Source organism: Lactuca serriola, chromosome 2, assembly GCF_051521515.1.
Source record: "Lactuca serriola cultivar US96UC23 chromosome 2, Lser_US96UC23_V15, whole genome shotgun sequence".
NCBI classification, from domain to species: domain Eukaryota; kingdom Viridiplantae; phylum Streptophyta; class Magnoliopsida; order Asterales; family Asteraceae; genus Lactuca; species Lactuca serriola.
The window spans coordinates 98041319-98049685 of record NC_136409.1 but is presented as its reverse complement, the minus strand read 5'-3'; positions in this window follow the sequence as shown (position 1 = coordinate 98049685).

Genomic DNA, 8367 nt, shown 5'->3' with positions numbered 1-8367 from the left:
GGAGTATCCTATGGGTAGAACCCAACTTGATAATCCATGGAGCCTCTTAGCCCACTATACAAGATATGGATGATTTACATAATCAACCCACATATTTAATTAGTTATCCTTTGATCACTTAATTAATTCCAAATTAATTCTTGATCAAACTAATCAAATAATATTATTAATATATTAGAACTTATAATATATTAATAATCTCCAAGTGTTATTTCTCTCATTTAGTCTATCCAATTGCATGGTGCCATGCAACCCAAATGGACCATGCCGGGTCGGGTCAAGTACACACCCGAAATAGTTATGGACTTAGACACCTTATCCAACAGTCTCCCACTTGGATAAGTCTAATAACTATATCTCTAGTACTTCAGGAACCGACCGGCAATCGTAGCTCTTTCAAGGTCTCTCGGAACTGAGAAGATGATAGTACGCCATTTAAGATAAGTGATCATATAATCCTCCGTTCTAGATATCAGCCGGACAAATACATGGAACAATGTCTTACTTATTGTCCAGCAGTTTGTTTCCCGATTTCCGATTTGTTTGACATAGAACTTAATTGAACACATCAACTTAGTTCTGACCGGGCCCGGTACATGGGTCAAAACAAAATCATCGAGGGGACCAGATATCAGCTTCTAATCCAAGAAGGAACAGATAAACTTCGACTCATATGTTTGTTCTACCACTCATTGAATTACACACAAAAGTACGTTTTATAACATCGAGTTACCAATGCGTTTTCGTACAATCAATGCATAACCAACTCGTAAGTAACAAATCATATCTCTAGGTTTGAAGACTTATATGATATTACCGTCTCACGATCACTCGAGATAGAATTCCATGAAGTGATTCCAGTGAGCGTGGGTTGAGTCCAATGCTCAGAACTTATGAGCACTCATGATTGTTGTAGCCTTGTCCAAGACCTCTACAACCAAACATGACAGTCTTGATTCATATCTACTTCCAACATATGACCGACTGTGGAGGTTTGAATAATATGTTATACCAAACAGAATTATTCTGGAAGTCAAAACATGCAAAAGAAATATAGTAAACGATCGACAAGAGATAGCAACACTTTACTCATAAATAAAACTCCTTTTATTCATCATCAAATGTCAATTACACTTTACAAATTTCTGGGTTATCTAACTACTAAAACTTATATCATCCTTCAGCCCTATGCTCCGAGCATGCTGAAGATGCTTAACCCTACTCAGTCCCTTCGTGAGGGGATCTGCTGGGTTCTCATCCGATGATACCCTCTTTGCCACGAGGAGTCCTTCTTCGATCCGATGTCTGATGAAATGGTATTTTCTGTCGATGTGTCTGGATCTCCCGTGATCCCTTGGTTCCTTAGCTAAGGCAACCGCACTTTCACTATCACAGAAAATTTCCATTGGCTCTTTAATAGCTGGTACAACTCCAAGGTCTCCAATGAAGTTCTTCAGCCATATCGCTTCCTTTGCTGCTTCGCTAGCTGCAATATACTCTGATTCACAAGTAGAGTCTGCCACTGTCTCTTGCTTGGAACTCTTCCAAGAAATTGCTCCTCCGTTTAGGGTAAAGACCCAGCCCGACTGAGAGCGGAAATTATCCCTATCAGTCTGGAAGCTAGCATCACTATACCCTACTACTCTCAAGTCATCACTCCCACCGAGGGTAAGAACCCAGTCCTTAGTCCTCCGCAGGTACTTGAGGATATTTTTTACCGCAGTCCAGTGTGCCTTGCCAGGGTTTGCCTGATACCTGCTAACCATGCTCAAGGCAAAAGCTACATCGGGTCGAGTACACGTCATAGCATACATGATCGATCCTACAGCCGAAGCGTAAGGTGTTCGACTCATTTCTGCTATCTCAGCCTCAGTGCTAGGGCTTTGTGTCTTACTCAATCTGGTGTTACTCTGGATGGGTAACTCTCCTTTCTTGGAATCCTGCATGCTGAATCTCTTCAGCACCTTATCCAAGTAGGTACTCTGACTAAGTCCAATTAGTCTTTTACTCCGATCTCTCAAGATTCTTATCCCTAGAATATAGGCAGCTTCACCAAGGTCCTTCATAGCGAAACACTTCCCAAGCCAGGACTTTACTTCCTGCAGAGTTGGAATGTCGTTTCCTATGAGTAGTATGTCATCCACATACAATACCAAAAAGCTAACTATACTCCCACTAGCCTTGACATACACACAAGATTCATCTTCACTCCTAGAAAAGCCAAATTCCTTGACCTTTTCATCAAAGCAAAGATTCCATCTGCGAGGTGCTTGCTTCAATCCATAAATGGATTTCTCAAGCTTACACACTCTATTAGGGTACTCGTTGCTGACAAAACCCTCTGGCTGACTCATGTAAACATCTTCAGCCAACTTTCCATTAAGGAAAGCGGTTTTGACATCCATCTGCCATATTTCATAATCATGAAATGCAGCTATGGCTAACAGAACCCGAATAGACTTAATCTTGGCTACCGGAGAAAAGGTCTCATCATAGTCCACTCCAGGAATTTGAGAGAAGCCCTTTGCAACCAGTCTAGCCTTATAAGTGTGTACTTTACCATCCATGTCGGTCTTCTTCTTGAAGACCCATTTGCACCCTACTGTCTTACGACCTGGTACATTTTCAACCAAGTTCCAAACTTGATTGTCATACATGGATTGTATCTCGCTATCCATAGCCTCTTTCCATTTAGCAGACTCGGGGCCTGCCATGGCTTCCTCGTAGCTGTTAGGGTCATCTTGACTTGCTAGTGTCCCATCACTAATAAGTGTCTCACCTTCTGCAGTAATATGGAATCCATAGTAATGCTCAGGTGCACTCCTAACTCTCGTGGAACGTCTCAGAGGTACAGATTTGTCAATTGGCTCAACAGGAGTTTCCTCCTCAAGTTGAGGGCTAGAGTTTGAAGTTCCTTCACCGCTTGATTCTTGAATTTCTTCAAGATCAATTTGCCTCCCACTGTCTCCTTGGCTTATAAATTCTCTCTCTCGAAAGACTCCTCTTCTTGCTACAAAAACCACATTGTCACTAGGTCTGTAGAAGAGGTAACCAAAGGATCGCTGTGGGTAACCGATGAAAATACACCTCTCGCTTCGAGGTTCGAGCTTATCATGAGTCTCGCGTCTCACGAAAGCCTCGCAACCCCAAATCTTGATGTGGTCTAGTTTAGGTACTTTACCAGTCCACATCTCGTGAGGAGTTTTGGCAACTTTCTTTGTAGGGACTAGATTAAGAATATGGGCGGCAGTCTCTAAGGCATACCCCCAGAATGAGACTGGTAGCGTAGCTCGACTCATCATGGAACGAACCATATCCAACAAGGTTCGATTACGCCTCTCAGCCACACCATTCAACTGTGGTGTCCTGGGAGGTGTCAATTGTGAGACTATCCCACATTCCCTTAGATAGTCGAGGAACTCTGAACTAAGATACTCACCACCACGATCGGATCGAAGCATCTTAATACTCCTGCCCAATTGATTCTCGACTTCCTGTTTAAATTCCTTAAACCTCTCGAAAGTCTCTGACTTATGCTTGATCAAGTAGACATATCCATATCTACTATAATCATCAGTAAAAGTCAAATAATAACGATTAGCATCCCTTGTGGCATGTTTGAATGGTCCACACACATCCGTGTGTATAAGGTCCAACAAACCTTCACCCCTCTCACACGAACCTGTGAAGGGTGACTTTGTCATTTTTCCAAGTAAGCATGATTCGCAACTATCATCTGACTTTAGGTCAAACGACTCCAAGACTCCATCCTTTTGGAGTTGGCCTATGCATTTCTTGCTTATATGTCCAAGACGACAATGCCATAAAGATGCTTTATCCAAGTTATTATTAGTAGAATCAATACACAAAACATTATTTCCCAAGTTATCTACAACAGATACAGCTTCATACACACCATCACAAGGTAATGCTTTAAAATAAAAGACATTATTATAGAAAGCATCAATAGAACCAACTTCATTATTAAATGAAAAGGTAAACCCTTGTTTGTACAAAGCATGAAAGGAAATAATATTTCTTGCCATTCCTGGCGAATAACAACACTTATTCAAATCTAAACTAAACCCACTACTTAGCGATAAAGTATAAACTCCAATCTTGGTAACAGGTATAGCTTTCCTATTCCCCATGATCAAGTTTATTCTTCCTTGCTCCACATCCTCACTTCTTCTTAGTCCCTGCAAGTCACAACAAATGTGAATACCACACCCGGTATCAAGGACCCAAGAATTAGAATGGGGTGAGTTATTAGAAATGATAGTGTAAATACCTGCATGGTTGGGTTTAACTTTCCCATCCTTCACATCTTGCTGGTATTTTGGGCAGTTCCGCTTCCAATGAGCTTTTTCATGGCAATAGAAGCATTCAGCCTCTTTTGGGTCAGAAGAAGGAGTAATGAAACCTTTCTTGGTTCCACTTGAAGAAGAGCCATCAAGGGTCCGAACCTTGGTACCCTTAGAAGAGCTCTTTCTCTTCCTCCCTCGACTTTTCCCGATTGCCAAAACCGGAGTAGAGTTTTGAGTAGGAGTGATAGCAACCGACTTCCCCTTAAGACCTGATTCTGCGGTCTTGAGAAGTCCCTGAAGTTTGCTGAGGGTGACTTCTTCCTTGTTCATGTGATATGTCATGCGGAATTGATCATAGCACGAAGGTAAGGAATGCAAAATAATATCTATTGCAAGATCCTCCAGGAAGTTCACATTAAGCTTCAGCAAACGATCCACATACCTTTGCATTTTCTGCATGTGGCTCGTGACGGATTCCCCGTCCTTCATCATGGTTGTTATCATGGAGCAGATGATTTCATACCTCTCTTGTCGTGCACTTTGATGGTATCTTTCCATCAAATCTTGGTGCATTTCATAAGGGTAGAAATCCTCATAAGACTTTTGGAGTTCCGCTGTCATCGTGGCCATCATGATGCAAGCCACTTTCGTAGCATCCCTTTCATGTGCCCGAAATTCAGCGATCTCCTGAGGAGTTGCAGTGGTCTCATCAATCTCCTTAAGCTCCTTGTCAAGGACATATTCTTTGTCCTCGTAGCGGGTAATCATCCTGATGTTTCTGATCCACTCATTGAAGTTGGATCCATCAAAGGTGACTTTCCGACACAAGTTCATAAGGGAAAAGGAGCCATTAGGATTAGAGCCAGAAGCATTGTTGAAAGACATCTGAAGGAAAGAGGACAAGATTAGTTTAGATATAAGAGAGTCCTTAATAAAACACCCAAATGTAATATTAAGGCTAGGATCCAATCACAATATAATATAACTTAGAAGAGGTATTCCGTAATCTAAGCTATATCATATTTGAAAGGTAGGTGAATGACGATTCACCAATTTCCACCACGAAAACCGCAATATTTTAGTATTAGGTTTTTGAATGGTTCTTAGAAATTCCTAGATTCTTTGAGATTCAATGAACTTTTCAAAGGCATGTTTCAATCTCGAGTGTGCCCTCCAAGTTTTGTGACTGGGATACCGAGGATCACAAAACGAGGTGTGAAGTAACCATGCAAATCACTTGGTACCCTTAAAGTTTATCACTCAATCGATGTGCCGGTTAACCACACACGCTCCATCGATACTATAATAAACTCTAAGTCACCCTTTACCTACCTTGTTAAGTCCAAGTTAGTGTGCCGGTTAACCACACACGCTCCACCAACGACTTAATCAAAGTGTAAAGTGTAATTTCATGGAATAGCACCTTATTCACATTTTTCCTAAAGTAACTAAGATTGGGAATTTAATAAAACATTTAGTTACTTTATAATATTCATCATACTTTGAATGAGAATTAATAAGTCCTTGTCTTACCCGTTCGGCTAACGACCCTCCACCGATCAAGCAAGCGGTGGGTGAGAGTGGACACCCATTAAGTCACCATTTTATAGGCAACAACCTTATACCCACCTTATAGACCGGCTTCGTGAATGAGGCGTACTAGCGGTAAGACGACTTTGTTCTTATACATATATATATAATTATTAAATCATAATAATATAAGTATAAGGGTTGAATTTTAACTTTTAAAATTCTAGGGGTTGGAACTAAAGTTTTAACTTAACTTTACTTGTTCCAAAACTTGAGGGCAAGTTTTGTAATCTTTCAAAACTTTTCATTTCTTGTAACTTGTGAGTTTAATAGAGTAATAAAATGAGGACTTTTCATTTTTCCTAACTCTTGTGTTCTTTTAATGGTTTTTAATCCAGGAGACTTTTGGTTTTCCATAACTTGAGGACAAGTTATGGACTCCATTAAAACACATTATGATCATGAATTAATCTACCACATAGGTTACAAATAATTCCTATGATCATCTAAACATCATAAGAACAAGAATATGAATATGAACACTTTCAAAATCACAATTAATCTTTGTAATTTTGATAACTAGTTGTTGTAAATGAGTTAGAAAAGACATTACACCTTCTAAAATAAGTTTTCAAGTACCAAAACATTTTAGGGTAATGATTCTAATCCATTTCCAGCAACACAAGTCGAAATTCTGCACTCTGCCGACCCTACTCGCCGAGTGCATAAACCTACTCGCCGAGTAGGTTGAAGATACACATGAACTCGTCGAGTCCTCCCCATGGACTCGCCGAGTCCATCAGTCAGACAGCAGAAATTTCGACTTTCTTCAACTTTTAAGCACAAATAACAAACAAACAAGCCTAGGCTCTGATACCACTGATGGGTTTTGAGCATTCTAACACTTCCTAAGTGTACATGCAACCCTAATAACCTTGGATCTATGTTTGTCTAATTATCATGCAAAGTTGAATTCCAAGGTTATATTCCTATCTAGCATACATGGGGAACAATTTTAACTTGAATGAAAGATAGAATAACTTACCTTGTTGTTGCTTATGTTCCTTGAAACCTTGTGAGCCTAGCACCCCAAGTGTGATGCCTCAAATGCTTCACACAACACCAAATGCTCTTGGAAAGACTCTTGAGATAACACACACTTCTCAAAATCGGCCAAGCCCTCTAGTTTCTTATGTCTAACTTGTGTAGCCGATTTTGGTGGAGAATATGCTTCTTATATAGTGTTGACACATCTAGGGTTACACCATGTAAACCCTAATGTGTCATGACTCTTCATTTCCATGACCCATGGGTTTGTAACTCCCATGGAGCATCCATGGAGTATCCTATGGGTAGAACCCAACTTGATAATCTATGGAGCCTCTTAGCCCACTATACAAGATATGGATGATTTACATAATCAACCCACATATTTAATTAGTTATCCTTTGATCACTTAATTAATTCCAAATTAATTCTTGATCAAACTAATCAAATAATATTATTAATATATTAGAACTTATAATATATTAATAATCTCCAAGTGTTATTTCTCTCATTTAGTCTATCCAATTGCATGGTGCCATGCAACCCAAATGGACCATGCCGGGTCGGGTCAAGTACACACCCGAAATAGTTATGGACTTAGACGCCTTATCCAACAGTAAGGAGTGATTTCTAGAATGAAATCTAATTTAAGTGTGGGGGGGGGGGGATGGGGAGTTGTAACACCCTGTTCCAAATCATTTTCTAATTCGGGGTTGTGACCTGCAGATCGATTATCACTAGGCTTAGGGCCTTTAGGAAAAGGGAGATTTAGGCCCCCTTTGGGTGTGGGAACTGTAGATTGGATGACCCAAAAGTTCGACTTATGTTTTGGAGCCCAATGGTATAATCGTAAAGACCTAGTTTCGGGTTTTTTTTTATGAATTTTGGATTTGAGTTTGGGAAGTTTTAAGGCAAGGATGAGTTGATAAAAGTGTAGAGCTTCTCATCACCTTTCTGTGGATATAAGGATTGTCGAAAGCGAATTTAGAACGAAGAAGTTATGGCCTCCGGAAGTTTAGTGGTTCAAAGGCTAAGCCTTATACGCAGGGCGTACAAGGGGGTACACTAGGCATACAAGGCAAAAGGATCGCGGGCACCATATAGAGTATGATGGGCGTTGTGGGAGTACACGGGGCGTACTCTAGCCAGATGAAAACCCTAATTTTTAGAGTCTTTTCCCTATTTAATCAACTTATAACACCTTTGGTCATTCTTTTAACCAGCCTTCATCCCTCTCAACCTTTAATCTTGAAACCCTAGCTTTATTGAGTGATATTTGATTTCTTAGTGTGATTTTGAGGCTTTTTGGTTCACATTAAACAATGAAGAGCTTCTTGAAGGAGTGTTTGGGAGCAAGCTTGTAGATTAAGAGTTATCTTCACATTTGCAAGCCATTTGAGGTATAAGTTCTCTACTTGATGGTTCTTCATGCTAGATCTACTTTTGGGACCTTTTTTGTGCATTTTGGGTCTTTTTGAGCTAA